The following is a 19902-nucleotide window of genomic DNA, read 5'->3' on the forward strand; positions in this document are numbered from 1 at the left end:
GATTTCAGGTTTTTGGCATTAAAGAGAGCAAAAGACCACGCAAATGGAGACAAGGAGACAAAAAAGATGACATTGCGGGTTCATAGGGAGGCTGTCCACCGTCTTGATGACCTTCCTCGTGATTTTCACCTTAACTCCGAGCTCCAACAGCTCTCCCCACTGAGCTTAAAGGCAGCCAACGGATTCTACAGGAACAACAGTTTAACTTTCAGTTGGACAGCCAAGCTCCACGAATGGAGGAAGCCAGCTTGATCTTCATTATGTATAAATATGAAGGCCGTAGCCTTTGATAGGAGCTTTTTGAACTTTTGAACTACTGTTGCACTTTCTAAGCACGAGCTACAGCTCGGTTTTTGCTCTTTGTAAGCCAGTTTTGGCATGATGTTAGACTCATGATTATTTAATAAAGGCAGGCAGCTTTGGATTCAATTCTGAGTTTTTAAGGGAGCTATAGCTCTCAGGTTAGGGCCCAACCTGAGAGCAATAGACCTCCTCTTCCTTGTATTGTTACTTGTTTCCTTTTAGCACTTTATTTCTCTGTTTTGATATGCATTTAGAATTTACAGTCTGCTGATTTGATTTCTTTTATGTGATTGAGTAGGATTAGTTTACAGTTCAAGTGCTTTTAGTTGTTTAGATTAGAGTAGGAGGATTGTAATTCATTAGAGCTCCAAAAAAAGGTTGATAGTGCACTCGTTGCCATCTCCGTTTAGAGATCGGGGGTGTGGGCTGTACCAACCACCAAAAAATGCAGTCTTATGCTTTCATGCAAGCTGCCACACAGTCATTTCAATTGTAGATCCATCCATGCACTCCGCTCTTGAGCACTATTGCTCCATTCCAACACCATGCACGATTTTTCTCCACACTTTACATTGCTGTTCATTGGTTTAATAACACAGTTAGAATAGGTTGATGGAATTCTCGGTTTTGTGCAAGATATAGAGGATTTGTTTCTTTTACACTGCATAGCATCACTTTATCGTGTTCTTCTTCTTCTCAACCACGCCTGAAGCCACTTGCTCGACCTCTGTTCAGCTCATTAGCCTTCCAACCCTTCTACTTCTCACGTAGCTCCATCTTTTCAACTTTTCCTTGCTTCCACCCTTCTATTCACCAACCAACTGTACCCACTCTTTCCTCATCTCATATCTCTGTCCCTGAGCCACCACAAACTCCTCCTTCACCTTACCCATCCACTCATACCACTCCTTCACTCCTCCATCACCCAAAACTCCAACCATAGCACATCCTGTAGAAGTTAGCAGACTTCCTGTAGAAATCCCGAGCTTCCTGTAGGATCCCCTGTAGACATCCTGTAGAAGCCTGCAAACTCGGTTGTCGAGCATCTGAATGTTGTGGAATCTTGTGGAATGATGTTAGGGATCCCCTGGAACTTCTCCTAGCCCTCCTGACCTTTCCCAAGCTTTCTCTCCCTTCGCACCACCTCTGCACAGCCAAACCCTAATAAGAAACAAAATCATAATCACTCCAACCACTTAAGCAAAAATACAAAAACAATGTTCTTTTCAATGGAAGTAGTTTAAGTTCATGCATTTCATATCACTATAGGTAATGGCATCATTCTTAGACATTTGCACTCCCACCATTGCATCATAGAGATTAAGCTAGTCAGATTAGGGTTTACTACGGTTTCCATGTTTTGGTTCGCTTTCAGTTCATTTTTTGCAAAGTAGATTGATTTCCTTTGAGATAGCCTTCGTCCATCATTTAGAAAGCTTCTTCTGAGAACATATAGAAGTTGGCTTGAGCCCTAGCGGACTTGTGCCAGCTGACCAAGTGACAGCTGCGACAAGAGCTAGTACTTGTGCATACAGCACCGTCGCTTCCAAGTTTGCACGAACTACCGGGTTGATAAAATTAGAGATAGGAAGCTCCAGGAGTTGTAGCATTATTGCTACAATACTGGATCCCACCACAAAGCTCATCAAACTACATAGAACACATAATTCAAAGGATCAAAACTCATTTTGATGAGACCATTTTGCATTTTTCCAAATCCATGGGCTTCTTGATAATCTCAAAATACTTGTCAATGGTAAGCCAAACCTCTAAACTCATTGTCTTGTTGAAAGCCCAACAACTGGGATGGTTCATTAGGGATTGTGATAGAGAAGTGCACATTATTCTTATGGAAGGACTAAATGTTTTGATACCATATGCGCCATAGCAAGCCAAGGAACAAAATCATATAAGTCAACAACTGATACTCCTCGATCCCCATGAATGGAGGGTTCGAGTATAGACACAACTTCAAACACGATGACATCAGTGTAAGAGTTTTCATGCTGCTAAAAAAATACCATTCCCTTCATGAGCAGAGCATAAGACTAGGTTTGAGTTCAGCATAGTGCAAGAAGCCACTGTAACTAGTGCAAGAATGTAAATGCAATGCTGCAGGCAAGTCCCAAAGTATAATCAAACTAATTTTAATCCTGCAACATACAAACTTTAATTAAACTCTCATTAATGCTATTTAAATCCTGTTAAAACAAGGAAGTAACAAATACTCTTCGAAACTAATCATTTAGCCAATCGATAGCATGAGAGAAATAAATAAAAATAAGACAAAACTGAGACCCAATAGTCATGTTTCAATTTCTAATTATAGGAAGGAAGACGAAAATGAATCCATCCTATTGGCTGATTGAACATTGTATGCTCACCCTAAGACCACAAAGAAAACACCTATATATATATATATATATATATATATATATATATATATATATATATATATATATATAATTTGTTCCCAATTTACAAACTTTACATTGTATCATATATTTATGAAATTGTTAAGAAAAATATTTTTAAATACTTACATGTTAATATCTAACAAATGTAACTACATATTAATGGGGAGTTTGACCATCAATCCAGAAAATTTTATAATGTAATGTATTATATTTTTTTTTAAATATTTAAAAGTATTTTATGAATGTAATGGCATTAGTAGCCCCATGGGGGTAGGCGAGTTGGTAATCACAATGCGGTGAAGTTTGTTAGAAAGGTGGGCTCTGTACTGAAGGTCACGAGTTCAATTCCCCTGGACTAACCTGGAGCTGTGGAGAGGGGCAGACACAGTTTCCCAGGGGTTATAGTGGTAGCGGTCAGAATTGACCCTGTGTAATGCGAGTTGCGAGGCTGCTCCAGTTGCCGATTCCTTTGTAAGCAAAAACAAGAATGTAATGGAATTAGTACAAATTGATCTCATACATCTTCGACAAGGAATGAGATTAGTTTTCATCAGATTTCAATACTATCCATGGTGTTGAAACTAACTATTCTATGATCAAGTTGCTTAAATGTTTGATTAGGGATTTAAGCTAAAAATTTGTTGATAGATCATAAGTAATGACATCATATGTATCCACATTAGTATTAACTTTATTATAGTTGTCGAAGGCAGGTTATATAGTTTTTGGTTTGGTAAAAAAAAACTTATGTCTTTTAATTAGTTCTAAAACTTTTGAGCAAATTTTATAAAAATTTTGGAAAAAATAATTATTAATTTGAATATTTTGAAAATTTAAGAATAATTTTTCAATTTCTTAAAATCTAAATTGTTTTTTTCCAATTGGCTCATCTACAATGAATGACTAATTTTATGGGCTTTTAAGTTGAGTTCTGAGAGATGAAAAATATATTAAATTATAAAAATTCTTAAAAAATTGTATATTTTCCAATTGTACTTATTCCGCTAGAGTCGTTATTATATTTTACCATGGGTTAACGCAGTGTACCATACTTTTTATGATTATATCCTCCACTTACGCCACTTAAATAAATAGATCTATATGCAGAATAATGTGCTCGATATTCCTAATTCATGCTTCATATTTGATATCTTCGAATTCTATCTTAGAAACTTTGTATTCTTTTTTATAGAGTAGGCACTAAATTTGATTTATTTAAAGTTTTCACATTTTACAATTAAATCTACACTTTTCTCAAATGTTCCCCTTGAATGTAGGGTAATCTCTAATTTCTAGCCCTAAATTCGATGTATTTTTAGTATTTCTGAGTAGTTAAATTTTAGTATTTAATGTTGTTATTAACTTACGATATTTATAATTTTCCATTAAATTCTCTACTTTTCTCAAAGCTCCCTTTCCTTGAGCTTGAATATGTGTTGGCTTAGTGGGTCCCGACCTAGGTTCGGAGTTAATTGCACCAAATAAAAAACTACACTACTAGCCCTTTCGACATCAACCCGCATAGTGCGGGCTGAAGTCTCACCTGAAGAAGTATGGGGGGATGATGGAACCAAGTTTCTACATCTAGATATCAGTGTGATGTCTTTTATTTACCTAGATCTACCTTCGTGCAGATCTATAGGCCCCTAGGGCTCGATACTGCAGCTTCCTTTAAACGGCCTCTAGACCTTCACAAAGGTCTACGATAGGTCTTTGTGGAACCTTAATAGATGATTCATCTACTTACGTGCACCATAAACAAACCCTAGATCTGAGCTCGCACATATCTACTTAAGTATTTAATAAACATAGCAAAAAGTATTATAATCTTCATGAAAGTACTTAACATGCATTCCATACAATTAGTAAGACTTATCCCATAGAGTTGTGCATCAATAGATCATTATTTCATAAAGGAATTATTCCATCACAGATAAACACAATGATTCTTCAACAGTTCTTCTTTATTGATCTTCAATATGAGGTTACAGACTTAAAACTGCCCTACGCACTCAGCTGCAGGGTTTCATGCACTCAACTGCGGACTCTACTCTAGGCCTTTGCGCACTTAGCTGCGGAGCCTTTTACCTTCTATATACCTACTGCTTACTTGCCCTTTTTCATCCCTCAAACATAGACACACCTTACTTGTCCGGGTTCAGTTTTTCCATGTTTGCTTTAGTGTTTAAGTCCTAGGGGTCTTGGTGGTATGGTTAAATAAAGGTCAACACTCCATTCTCATACATCAATGGTCCCACAATTCACATAGATTTCATGTATCAAATTTGTTTTAAGGTTCTTATGCGCTACGAAACTGTCTAGCTGTTTTTGTAGTGAAAAACCCAGTCTAGGTGTTTTTATAGCGCAAAACCTAGAATTTGCACTCGCTACGCTACGAAATTGGGGATTCGTGCGGATCTGTAGCAAATCTCACCCAGCTGTCAAATCTATCAAAATCCGTTATGTTTACATCATCAGTTTTCAGCTTATACACTCCACCTATCATATTCAACCGCTTATCCTCATCATTAGAGTCGTTAGGTGTTTTGGTACGCTCAGGTTGCAAGTTTCAAAAAGAGCCAAGTATTCACAGTCATGATTTATGTTTGGTTTCATGCATGAGGAGAAAATTGACAGGTTTTCAATTTGAATTCTTTGAAGATCAAGCGAGGCAACTTTCCTTATCCATTGCAAGCGAGGTAGTGATCGAGATTGAGACGGTGCAGGCTTCTTTAATATTCACGTTGCAGGAATTTCATGGAGGGGTCTACAGAAAGAAAGGAGCATAGGTCAGGAAGGTGTTTGAGGAACGAACCTGAAGGCTTAGATATTATCCTAAAGAATATTGAAGTTGAACGAGCATTCAAACAGGTTAGCTATTGGAGATTTTGTGAGAAACTTCAAGGAGGCCATATGCAAGTCACCAGGGAATTTGCCTTAAATTTCACAGGATTGAATTCAAAAGTTGGGATCCTCGAATTGCCAATCTCTCCAGAGGTTATATCTGTAGTCACTGAAATTCCAAGGGGATAGGAAAGGTGGTTTAAAAATATCAAGTTTGATATGACTTCGTGCAAGGAATTTTTGAAGCCAGAGTTCATGGATTCAGACTTGAACAAGTCAGCACCCGGGAGTTTTGTCAAAGACTCATATGCCAATCTACTTACCTGCATTTAAAGATACTTTACCTATGAGGGAAGGTATCATAAGGTGTATTCTTATCACTTCAAGCTTCTGCTTCATTTCACTGAGAAGATATCTCTTGATTTGCCTTTCTATTTGTTTTGTATCCTAGGACACATGTGTGATAAGGTTCAGTTGAGGAAGGAAGCTTGTGAGACGTCGTTGTTTCATCATGGCTCAGTCAAGGTGATTGTTTTGCATGAGCTACAAAAAATAGACAGGGATTGGTCCATGTTCATGTTTATGTCAGGCTTCAAGGATGAAACTGGTCTCAGTCCCCAGGCTACGAAGGTTTCTCCACCAACAACCAGTCATCGTGCAGAAACAAGGTCCAGGAGATTCGTGAAGTTAAAATCTAGGAAGCAGGTAAAGGAGCCCACAAGACCATTGATGATTTAGGACACACCCCAACAATCACAGAAAGGGAAAGCTCAGATCAAAGAGGTGGTACAAGAGAAATCTACAGGTGAAACAATCCAGAGAAGAGTAACCAGGAGCGAGTTAGCTAAAGAAAAAGGCAAGACAACGGTTACTGAGGGAAGCTCAGTTTCAAAAGGAAGTCTGAATGATTTGCTTCAAGTTATCGACATTGAAGAATCTCCTCTGGTTCGAGCAGACTTGATAGAAATAGGCATAGACAAAACCGAAAAGGCCAAAACCTCTTAAAATCTCAAATTTGATGATCAGGTTTCTAAATTTATTTTTAAACCAAGAAGACCTGTGACAAGGCGTTCAAAAAAGATACAAGAAGCGCTGCCAGAAGCTGTTGAGATTGCAACAAGATGATGGAGCTTAGTGAAAAGAGTCGCCTTCACTAAGTGGGCCTGCAGGCAAATTATGGGGCAAGTTCTATTTTTGGATCACAGCAGGAGTGATCAAAGTCTATTTTTAGACTGGCTGTCAAAAATAGAAAAGTCAAATATTATTGTCTCATAATTACGCCGTAAGGCGTTTCCCTCTGAGATCAACTCCCCTATCTGCCTACCTGTCAACGTGTAAGCCACAGGATTATATGTTAGACGATTGCAACAATTTCAGCCGTTGATCGGGGTTGCCCAAACGGTTTGGGCGTTTCATCTAATAGTTTCATCCGGGCAGCAGGGTTTGTACCTCAGATCAAACGCTTGCCCTCGCAGATCAACACTTGCCCTCGCTCTGGATTTGGTTTCAGGCTCGCTGTTCTTGGCGGTCTTCGTATTTTTCCTCTGCGTAACTCCACTGGAAGATTCGTTAGCTGCATCGGGGGAGACAAGCATTGCTGCTGAGCTGGGGAAGGGACAGAGATGGAGATCCCCAGGACAGATAACGCTTTGACGGAGTGGTTGAATCAGGGGAGGCAGGCCTGCCCCTTGAAATCCGTCGATTTTGCAGAAGAAAACTCCTGTTAAGTTTCTCCGCTTCCTTTCTTGAAGATTCTACCCATTTCCTGGTATTTGTATAAATGCTCTCCTGTCCGTCCAAAAACTTCAGCAAATTCATCTCTCCAGGTCTGTGAAGGAGGTCTCACATTCAAGATCGACATTCTTTCAGTCATTTCGTCCGCAGAAGATCCAGTGTTCTTGATCCCTTCTCAATGGATTTTCGTGATCCTTTGGAATCTGAGAATTTTCCATTTCAGGGGACATGCGGCATCGTGCAAGGAAGGAGTCAACATTAATAACCAACATTCAATGCCACTAGAAACTTCTGATGCTTACACCTTCAATGTTGATCCTCTAGGTATTCATCATACATATTACAGGGTTTTTGTTCCTTTAGTTTTCTGGATTTGTTAATATTTAGGGCCTGGTGTTTATCGGTTGGTCTTGGCAGGTAAGGAAACTTCTGTCACATACACCTTCGAAGCAAAAAAAAGAGTTTCCCTGACCACAGGTCTCACTTCAAAAAGATCCCATTTTTTTAATCGTTTGCCTGTCGTTTCGTCGTTTCTTTTGTTAGTTTCCAATTCGCAGCCTGAAGGAGATGGTGCAGTTGTTAGACAAAGTATTTCTGGAATTTTTTAGGTTTTTTCTTTTTCTTTTCAAAGGTCTTGTGTTTCGATTTCATCATATTTTTGGATATCGATATGCATGCAGGCCTGAATTGAAGAATTTGGATCTTTTCCTGGGCGAATTTTCAGGTTAATTTTATTACAGGGTTTTTGTTCCTTTAGTTTTCTGGATTTGTTAATATTTAGGGCCTGGTGTTTATCGGTTGGTCTTGGCAGGTAAGGAAACTTCTGTCACATACACCTTCGAAGCAAAAAAAGAGTTTCCCTGACCACAGGTCTCACTTCAAAAAGATCCCATTTTTTTAATCGTTTGCCTGTCGTTTCGTCGTTTCTTTTGTTACTTTCCAATTCGCAGCCTGAAGGAGATGGTGCGGTTGTTAGACAAAGTATTTCTGGAATTTTTTAGGTTTTTTCTTTTTCTTTTTCAAAGGTCTTGTGTTTCGATTTCATCATATTTTTGGATATCGATATGCATGCAGGCCTGAATTGAAGAATTTGGATCTTTTCCTGGGCGAATTTTCAGGTTAATTTTATTATTCGAGACTGTCCTTGGCGGTGAAGCTGTCCTTGCTTGGCGACGATGGAAAACCGGGATTGCATTGCGGAAATGAGGAGATCCCTCCCTTCTGGTTGATGGTAGTCTATCTTAATTGTATATGGATGGATGGATGGGATAGATATTTCTTTTATATGGATGGGATAGATATAGGCGCAGCCTGAAGGAGATGTTGCAGTTGTTAGACGATGTATTTCTGGAATTTTTTAGGTTTTTTTCTTTTTCTTTTCAAAAGTCTTGTGTTTCGATTTCATCATATTTTTGGATATCGATATGCATGCAGGCCTGAATTGAAGAATTTGGATCTTTTCCTGGACAAATTTTTAGGTTAATTTTCTTATTCGAGACTGTCCTTGGCGGTGAAGCTGTCCTTGCTTGACGAGGATGGAAAACCGGGATTGCATTGCGGAAATGAGGAGATCCCTCCCTTCGGGCTGATGGTAGTGTATCTTAATTGTATATGGATGGATGGATGGGATAGATATTTCTTTTATATGGATGGGATAGATATAGGTATTTCTTGATATTTGTAGATAGATTTTCTCCAGCAAAATAGATTAAGGTAGGCCAAACCTAACCAAGACCTTCACGGATCATTGTGAACTGGGGGGAAAGGATTACAGAGCAATCCTAGATAAGCGATAATTATGGAAGGGGTGGAATCAAATGACTACACCGTCTAAGTATTTTTGGAATTTTTTAGTTTTTTTTCTTTTTCTTTTCAAAAGTCTTGTGTTTTGATTTCATCATATTTTCGGATATCGATATACATGTAGTTGTATATGATTATTGATTGGGATTTTGTCACATCCTTCCCCTTGTTTGCTGCAGTTAAGTGGGCTTGTATTCTTCTGTTCTTAATTGCTTGCTTTTGATGTATCCCTCGAGAATCAGGGTGCTCTGCCCCTGGGGTGTAAGCAGATTTTTAAGTGTTCTTTAGTCCTGGGCTATGTCACTAGGTTGAAAGCCAGAGGATAGGGTGGGTATGTTCCTGCAAGTCTTTCCGACCATTAACTCAATTGTATTACTATGCACTTTTTCCTGCAGGAGCAAGGCATGCTAGGATATTCAAATCACAGGTTCAAATCCTTATCATGGCAGTCTGTCTGTGTAAGGTTTTTTGAAGAGTAAAACTCTATGAATTGTTGTTGTGGTTGCGGGAGGGCAAAGGCTATGGTGTATAGCTAAACCTTTAGCTTATGAGAGTGACTTGATGGTGAATATCAACTATGCATGTTCCCAGTTTGGAGTAGACTGCTCAGCGCTGCAGAATGGAAATCCATTCTATTACCCCAATACTCCAGTATCACATGCAGTTGTTGCAATGAATTTGTAGTTCCAACACTATAGACGTAATTACTGGAATTGCTACTTCGACAACTGGACTTGTGGTACTCACCAGTCCAAGTAAGTATTATTCTTTAATGCCAAAAGCCATGCCAGTTTTTCTTTGAATAACTTACCATAGATTTTGCCTCTGCAAGGATCTGCAAATCTCTACCACACAGATTGTAGAGCACTTTCTCTTGCCATAATCATTCTACATACATACTTTCATAATTCTGGGCAGCTACAACAGAGGATATTCTCTCAATACTGGAGAATTTCTTTGTTCAGTAGGGTTAATTGAGAGTGTTTTTTTAGTGTGCAAGTTCTGAAAACTGTGAATATATATCGCAGTGAGTGATGAGTGGGAGATTGTTACAAAAGCTTTGAGATTGGTTATATCCACATCTCCAATAAATAAATGTCAGCAAATTCAGATTCCAAATTAAGAAATTCAACAATAGTGATTTTAATGTGTTTATAAAGATAAACCGGAGATTTTTTCCAAAAATCTTGGAGTGCATTATCAGCATTTAGCATCTTTAGTAAGGAAATTCAACGATAATGCTATTGATATGTTTACAAGGAAATACAGTGTTTCTATATGGGTCGTTTGGTGAGTATTATTGTATGTGACTACGTAAATTATGTACAAGCCCACGATGTATATCAATGCTCCTCTCGTGGGAGTCCTAGCTAAGCTCCATAGCAACAACATGGAATCACAGTTTGAATTCAAAAAGTTATGATAGTTTTCACAATGAAAATAACGAATTTAATGATGCTAATTTTTGGAAGTTGTCTTAAATTTTGAGATTTTTGTAGCCATTTATTGATCAATTGCAGGAGAAATGGGTTACAGGTCTATTGTTTATTGCAGGAAAAATGGGTTACAGGTCTACTGTTGAAAGGTTTGTGTTTATAATTCTTGCTACTGTGTTGTCTGCTGATCACCTCGGGACTGAGTTGAAGCAGCTACACAAGATTTTGACGGTAATTCCTAGGATACGTTGGATTTTATTGAGTGTGAGAGTGACTGCCATTATTTCATTTCAGAACGCATTTAGACAACTATCCCCCTCAAACTCCTTTGATGGCACTCTTACCTGGGGCCGAAGACGATGCGGTTGATATAGTGGAGAGAATTCTTAGATTCAACACCTGGTGTGGTTCTACTGGAGCTTATTACGCTTCTTACTGGTAGGCAGCCCATTGAATTGGAAACCCTTAATCATGTTTCATTCACAGACGGTGATTGGTCAAAGGCATTTATCGCGGGAAGGTCATATGTTCGATCCCACAAATAAATAAAGAATGGCTCCTCTTAACACGGTGTACATTGAGTACCCTGTTCAGCTCGGTCACAACCCTGCAATTAGAGAAGAGAAATGGAGGAAAAGGGCAAACAAAAGTTGTAGAGAAGCCTTCTATTTGGGCACCAGCAGTTGCAGTGTTGTTAAGTTTTTTTGGTTTCTGGATTGATCCATAAACTCCTTTTCTGCTGCATCACAAAGACGAGAACACCCACTTGGGAAGTTATAGCTTTCTTCATCTTTCACAGTTTGTGCATGTCCATTGAAGTCGGTATTAGCGAAGCGTCGGCTTGTCTCATGATTCCAAATTCAAAATAGATTGAGCTTTCATGTAACACAGAAACGTAATCATGAATTTATACAAATTATACTGATGTATGAAGAAAGCATGAAAACTTCGTATTTTCATTCGACTAATATCATGTGCTACTATTTTAAACGTGAAAGAAATAACCTTTCCTATTTATAGATTCAAAATTTTGTTTTAAAAATTCAATTCAAATACCTCTAGTCTAGTTTAACATATAGTCTAGTTTAGTTTAACATATAGTCTAGTTTAGTTTATAGATGCCTCTTGAGGAACAAAAAAATCAAATCTTCATATACCTAGTTATCTTTTTAGGAAAAGAGATGCCAAAAAAAATCTCAAAAACTTAACCGCTGTGTAACGTAACCTGTTCTTACAGTCATGAGCTTGACCAGCAATGCCCTTAGCATGGTAGATGCTCTGGATACATACGGACAGAATATGGTCCTATGGAGGCCTCCAAAAACAGAGAGATCATCCAATTCCTCTAGTACTGCAGATTATTACCATCATTATAATCAAATTTGGGATGTATTAGAGGTTGATAAATTGGTTCCCGATGTGACTGTGTCCAAGGATGAATCCTCTATGAGTATTCAACAGGCGGTGAACAGTGCACCGGATAAATCTGAGCGGAGATTCGTGATACATATAAAGGTTGGGGTGTATAAGGAGATTGTTAGGGTTCCTCCCTGTAAAACTAATCTTATGTTTGTGGGTGATGGCATGGGGAAGACTGTGATCACGGGGTCTATGCGTGTGCCATCCCTGCCTGGTGTTCCAAGTACATATGGCTCTGCAACTGTTGGTAATGCTCATCATTGTTCCTCTTCCTCTTCATATTAAGTTGGAATTTATTTCTTTGCCTGAGATTGGTTTTGTTATTGTGTTTGATCATGGTGTGGTTCCTGGCAGATTTGAGATGCCTTGAATTGAAATTGGAAAATCTGCTCTTCCAACATGTTTTGATCATTACACATGGTTCTTGCGGACCACATCCCTACGTGATTTTTCGGGTCAACCTTAGTCCATATTCTCTCCTCTCTCACCTTTTGTCACTAATTCACCCTAAGAGACATTAAAAGAGCTGTTAGGATCTTGAGCACTAGCAAAGAAGTAGATGAGTAAGGTCTGCAAGTTGAATTTGCATTGGCTTTCCCTCTTCATGGTCTCAAAATATCATCCACCCCATCTTCCAATTGAAGGATATTTCTGATAGAAATAATTACAGGAATATTATGATTGGGCGTGCCTTTGTCGAACTCTATGTTATGGGCGTGAACGTGTGGCTTTCTCAACATATAGAGAGGAACAAATTCAAAGCTATGGGGCAACCAAGTCTTAGAAGAGATTATGAAACTAGTGACCACATTTTTAGCCTGTGTGCTATTATCAAGGAAGCTGACGTCCCTCATCTAAAGTCCTGTTGCTTTGTGGATTTTCAGAAGGCTTTTGGACTCTGTTCCAAGGGAATTATCGTTCTGGAGACTATGTGAAATTGGCATCTTTGAGTGTCTCATAGTTGCTTTCATGAAATTCCATGGGATATACATTAATGGGTTAGAGCATAACCGAGCGAGTACTTCCACAAGGGAGATGTTTACGTTTTACACCATGCTTTGTTTACCTTATTCTTATTTGCAGAGGATTTGATCCTTTTAGCCTCCTCCCCTAGGGACATTCAGAGATAGCTTGATGCCCCTGCCAATGTGAGGTCATAGAATGATGGTGGTGAACCTTAGTGAAACTGAGGTTGTGATTTAAATATCCAAGAGCACCCTAACAAACTTCCACTTCTTCTTCAAAGGAAGCGAGGTGGAGATTACCATTGCTTATACATCTATGGGATCTGATCCATAGCCCTTAGGTTTACCTTAAGGCATGTCTTTCAACCCAAACTTAGAAAGGGTTATAGGTCTCTCTCCATGCTTGACCGACAATACTTCCATATGCATTTTCAGAACATCTCTTCTGAGATGCATTTTTTGACACAATTAACAGACCTATAGTACTATATGGTGTTGAAATCTTGGGGCCTACCTCGTTACCACCTGACTGCGCACAGGCTGAGACAGTCCAATTCCTCATGCTACAGTGTATGATTTAGCATAAACAAACAGTTCCATAACCCATTGTACAAACAATTTGGCATTCATCCCTTTTCCCTTGAGAGCATTTTTGGACTTGTCTTCTTTCTTCACGGGAAACTCCTATCTGGCCCTTTGCCTTTTTTAGATTGCCTCCACAGGCCCCTTTGTCTAGCGAATGTGCTGTTTTTTTAAAGGCGTCTTCAGTTCTTCAAAGAGTGCCTCCCTCCTTTTAGCTATTCTCTAGATGCCCTAGTGACATCCTAGCCCCTGAATGGAGATAAACATGGATATCAAAGAGGACGTCTATCTACAGTAAATTCAGGTCACTTGGATTGAATCCCACAACGGTTTCACAATCAAATGACCTTCTACTATGATCACTTATTGTACAAGTATGATCTAGGAAGCAATTCTCTTTGATACATTTGCAGATTTTTATGGGTCTTGTTGCAGAACCCAAAGGGCTTTAAACGCTTGTTCAATTCTGTGGCCAAGGAATCCACTACCTTCCAATTCCTTCTGCATGGACATAAAGTGTGACCTTTTTGCCATGTTGCTAAGAACTACTGGATAAAAATGCCAAACCACAACACTGAGGGCCTGCATGCTGGTTAAACTTAAAAGCCTGAGGAAAGGTAGAGATTTGGCTGACAAGACTTCTTTGGAGACAATCAATTGTGAAAATGACCATCCAATTAATGAGAGAGAAATTTTCTACTTGAGTTCAACCCAGATTAATTCCCTTGCAAAGGAATGCTGATCTAGAAAGCATCAACAAAATACAAATGAGAGGAGAAGGAAACAATCAAAATCCAGCAGTGCTTGGAATGCAATCCGTCATTTGCAAGGGAAGCAATAATGATTTTCTTCATATTGTAGGTTGCTGAAAAGAAGAGAGCAATAACATTTATTTTTGCAGATTCTGCACTTCTTTCATCCTATTAAAGCAGCGAAAAAATTAATTATCGTTTTACATTTTAAGAATAAGATATTTGGAACCCTTTCATATGATAGGTGTAATGTCTTCCAACATGCATTGGGGTTTGTAAGTTTGAGAAATTTCAATGGGCATATGCTAAAATCAGATCCTTTGTTTATTCTGATAACTAGATAAATATGTGTATGCTATTTCTAAACAAAGACGGAATTTAATACTTACAATTACCATCGTTCTTTGGTTTTGAACTCTTATCAAAGGAAAATTCAATCAATCCATATTCCTCGATCCCACTAAATCTTGTTTTAGATGTTGAGGATTGCTAATTTATTTGTTTTCACAATTGCAGCTGTAAATGCTAATGGCTTCTTAGCACGGGATATAACATTTGAAAATGCAGTAGGGCCAGGTAGTCAACAAGCGGTAGCCCTAAGAGTAGATAGTGATCACTCTGCCTTCTACAACTGTGCCTTTCTTGGCCACCAGGATACATTGTACACTCATATTCTTCGTCAGTTCTATAGAAACTGCAGAATAGAAGGCACTGTTGACTTCATATTTGGAGACTCGGCAGCCATCTTTGAAAACTGTCTCATTCTGCTGCGTCCTCGTCAAATAAACTCAGACAAAGGATCATCAGATCTTGTCACTTCACAGGGTCGAACAGATCCAGCCGAGCCCACAGGATTTGTTTTCCATAACTGCACTATAAATGGAACTGAAGAATATATGAGGGCTTACTATGCCAACCCAAAAATTTACAAAGGCTATTTGGGTCGGCCATGGAAGATGTACTCCAGAGCAATCTGCATAAATTCATATTTGGGAGAGGCCATTAGCCCTGAGGGATGGATGCCGTGGATAGAGGACTTTGCTCTTAACACGCTTTACTATGGGGAATACCAGAATTATGGGCCGGGGGCTAAGGTTTCTGGAAGAACGCCATGGTCTAATCCGATACCTGAGAGAAATGTAGGAATGTATACTGTTGGAAACTTTATACAGGGAGACGAATGGCTGCCAGATACAATCAATAAATTCAAAAACAAAGGTTGGTTACTATGCAATCTTCTAATGCGTGATTTTCTTCTACATTGTTGTTGTTCCCTGATGATGGTGAAGAATTCAACGGGAAGCAATGGGACTAAAAATTCTCAGACAGTTGCAACCCAAAAATCCATGAGCCACATTGTTTCCTTCTATCACTGTTTCATTTGTCTTTGGAGTATTGCAATTTCAATCTGCTATGAAGGAGCCACTTGCTTTTCATTGGAGGAAAATGTTATTTGTACTTGTCTGCAATTTTTGCTGCACTATTTTGATCGACATTGATGACCAAAATGGCAGAATAATTTTGTACCTGGTGCAGAGGAAAGTTGTTTTGTTACTGGGAAGTTTCAACGCAGCACTGTTTTGTGATTGGGTGAATCCTCCCGCAGTTATGTTTGAAGCATGGGATAAAACTTTTGGAAAAATGTTATGAACTCTAAAGGTTTGGGTGTCTGTATTTGTTGTTGTTTTTTTTTTAAATCACGAAAATTGGTTGAATGAAAATTACAGGGATTTATTGAACCACCAACATAATATTGACTCTCAAGTTTTAAGTAGATATCATTCAAGTTCTCAATATGTTCTTAATATAAAAAAAAACATGCAACTTCTTATACAGGCTAACTGTAAGTGCAGAGCGATTTGGTGAACAGAAGCAAAAACCAGTCTATCGGTCAGCTTTCTGGTTATAGAGGACTCTACGACAACATTACAGCATACTTTTTAAACTAACCAAAAGACTTTTAAAAGGCTTGAAATAAAAACCGGACCTAGAAAGTTATAAAAGTCTGACCTTCCTGGTATAAGATACAAACTATTATTAACACCAGAAATAAAAAGACAACCACAATGAAGAATAATTTAAACATCGTTGGAACTAATAGATTCTAGAACAATATAAGTTTGGATAATACTTTGATCATTTGAAGAATAAGGTACTTAATTTTTAACAACATGTTATTCTCAACAACGTCATGGCTTATTCTGTGTGACAATTTTCATACACTCTCTTTGATTTTCCAAGGAGTGATGTTATTCAAAATATATCTCCCTGTGGGTGTCCTTATGCTGCACACAAGCAATGATGCATTCACTTTTTTCAACTTTATGTATGTTTATCATTTCCATCCATATGATTGTCTTCCCATGATTTCGAAGATGTAATTGAGTTTATATCCATCCAATTGTATTATAGGCTCCTAAACCAATGGTAAGATCAATTATTTTAGATTTGCTGACATGACTAGATAGACATGTGGGATAAATCTTATATTTATAGTATACTCCTCTTTAACGTTATGAGTTTGTACACATGTTTTAACACTTTCTCAGCTCTCAATAAAAATCAGAACATTGTGGAATTCTTTTAGGATCAGAAGCAACGCTAGGGTTGGAAAAAGCATGTAGCACTTATAATGTATCAAACTTAAAATAAGCCAGAAGTCTCCATTTTATCTGGGATTCCTCTTTGTTCATCCCTTGTCTGACACTAAGGTATATAATGTTCTGAAAAGTCTCATTGTGATATCCACTCATACATGCTAGATAGTAAGGCACACCTCTGTGTTGAGATTCAATTGTAGAACCATAATTGTTTTTGACTTTTATTGATTTTTCTTTGTCAAAATGTAGATTAGCATTGCCTCGAATTGGCCATTTGTTGATGATAAAAAATAAACACTGGTAAAGAAACAAAATTGCATAAAATTTTGACTTCTTTATTCTATGCTGTTGTTTCTTATGTCATTTGCATAAACTTTTGACTTCTCTCTTCTATGCTATTTTTTTTCATATCATTGCCTTACGGCGTTTCTTTTGCAACATGTGGTGCAAATGCTAGTAATATTTGGACTATAAACTTGATCTTATTCTCTTGGAGCACTTCAGTTTGAGCTACAGATGTCGCACATGCAGCTGTGAGAAGGAAGTATGCTTTCTTTGTGGGTCAATTGAGTTGTTGCATGCATGACTTCAATTAGAACTCAATCAGTTGAGTTTGGTGGAGTTGATTGTAGAGTTGATGGAGTTTTGTTTAGTTTGACTTTGTTAAACTAGTTGTAATTAGTCTAACTGCAAATAGACTAATGATGAGTTTTAAAACTAATTATTAACTCATAATGCAACTATAGAATACATCAGTTAACTTAGTTGCATGTTAGTGCATGTTCATTTCAACAAGGATAGGTGTTAAAGGATCAAATTGCTATCAGTTGTGACTATAGTTGTGCATGAGGATTTGCACAATCAAGGGATTGAGTATGCCAATGAGTATTTCCCAGCATATGCCTAGTATTATAGCCTCTACTCACGTGATTCCCACTGTGAGTGATTCTTTGGAGGTAAATACGAGTTTGGTTAAACCATTCTCATTCATTCTTGAGCAGGTATTGAGAAATGGAGGCAAGCAAGCAGTGGAATAGATTTGGAGATCAGATCTGAGCTGTATTGTGTGTAACAAGTGGAGCTGGTACTGGATTTCTTGTGATAAGCATTGTACTTTGTAATGTTACATGTTCTCAATCATTAATATACAGATAGTGTGGGGTTTTCAGCTGTAAGCTTTCCCCGGGTTACATATTGTGTTAATGTGTGAATGCTCTTGATGTTTTATTGTTATTGATGTTGCTATATTGATGATCAACGTAGAGGAGCTTATGTATTGTGTATGTATTCCACAATAGTACATGATCAGGATAATCTCTGTTGAATATGTGTTTATTATTCAAAAATTTCTACATGGTATCAGAGCTGTTGATCATCAGATCTACTATTCAGGAAGTGTTTACATTCTATTTCTTCAGACAGAGTATGTAATCGGGCCAGGTAGCCTCTGGATTCATCCTTCCTTTGGAAGGTGAGATATTCGATGAATGCCCATACATTCAATCTCTGTATGAGAAATATTTTTTTTTCACGAATCTTAGATCCAAGGCGGCTGAGTTGGTGCTGGTGGAATTCGAATTTGCAGCAGTATTTTCTTGGTGGCAACACAACAATATCTTTCAACGAATTGCGATTAGAGTATGCTCTTAAGGGCAGCTCAAACTATATTGCATGAAAAGACAGGATGGAGGCAGTATTGGATGATAATGGGCTGAAGGAGTTCATAGAGACGGATGTCCCAATGCCTACTGATGTTACTCAAGTTGATGCTTGGCAAAAGAAGACCGCAAAATGTTGAAGGATTCTGTTGGAGGGCGTGAAGAATCACATTGGGTCCAGCCTGCATGGAAAGACTTCTCCGTATCTGATGTGGAAGGCTTTAACAGATCTATTCCAAAGCAAGAGTGATCAGAGGAATTTGGCACTCAAAGATAAACTCAGAAACATCAAATGCGAGAAGGGTGACAGTATGCCCAAGTATCTCACGAAGTTCATGTAGTGTCAAGATGAGCTGGGAAGTGTGGGGGTTACTATCAATAATGAGGACTTGTTGAGCTTAGATCTCCTTGGTCTTCTGAAGAGTTGGCATTTCTATCAGGACTCTATCAATGGTCGGGAGAAATTGCAAGGATGGGAAAGACTGTGGTCAGATCTTGTGCAGGAGGAGATCAGGCAGAGTACCAGGGATGGATCGAAGAAAATTGCGCTTTGGTTGCCAAGGCAAAGAAAGGGAAGAGCAAGAAAGCTTCTCAGTCTGGTGCGAAAGGCAAGAAGCAGGACATGTCCAAGGTGAAGTGTTTTCAATGTCACCAGCATGGACACTATGCCACTAATTGTCCGCAGAAGAAGAAGAATAAGCAGGTTGCTGGATCTTCAGCAGGAGAGGCTCTAGCCTCGCAGTTTGAGCTTGATTTTTAATTGATCACATGCTTGGTTTCAAGTGTGATAGGATCAGTGTGGTTATTGGATAGTGGTGTGTCCTTTCACATGACGGGAGATACATATTTGTTTTTTGATCTGGAGGACAAAGATCTTGGAGTGCACATCGAGATGGGCGATGATGGCAGATACAGTGCGACCGGTATCAGTACCATTTCCTTTGAGAGGGAGTCTGGTAAACCCTTCGTATTTAAGGAAGTCATGCATGTTCCAGGATTGAAGAAAAATCTCATCTCTATGGCGATGTTAGAAGACAAGGGGTATGATGTTGTTTTCAGCAAGGGCAAAGCTTTCCTGCGCAGCAAGATAACTGGTGAGACTCGGAAGATAGGGGTTCGAGTAAGGAACCTTTATCAGTTGCATGTAGATGGATGCATAGCAATGGCAGGCAAGGTAGAAGGATTGGTGAGCCAGGATGATCACGAGTTGTGGCACAAGAGATTGGGTCACCTTCACCATGGAGCCTTGAAGATACTGCAGCAGATCACTACGGGGCTTCCTAAAGGCACTCTTGCGCATTCAGATCATTGCAAGGGGTGTACTTTGGGGAAGTTTGTGAAAGCCACCTTTCACGAGAAGGATAGTCTCGCCACAACGATCCTTGAGAG

The 19902-nt window shown here is 38.7% G+C and overlaps 1 pseudogene; it reads left to right on the plus strand.

The window, feature by feature from the left end:
• Positions 1-11773: 11773 nt before the first annotated feature.
• Positions 11774-19902, plus strand: part of LOC149199469 (putative pectinesterase/pectinesterase inhibitor 51 pseudogene) — a 108919-nt pseudogene continuing 100790 nt past the window's right edge.

The sequence above is a fragment of the Pinus tabuliformis genome, chromosome 2_1 (assembly GCF_031772625.1).
Source record: "Pinus tabuliformis cultivar Carrire ecotype Pingquan chromosome 2_1, CPIR1, whole genome shotgun sequence".
NCBI lineage: Eukaryota > Viridiplantae > Streptophyta > Pinopsida > Pinales > Pinaceae > Pinus > Pinus tabuliformis.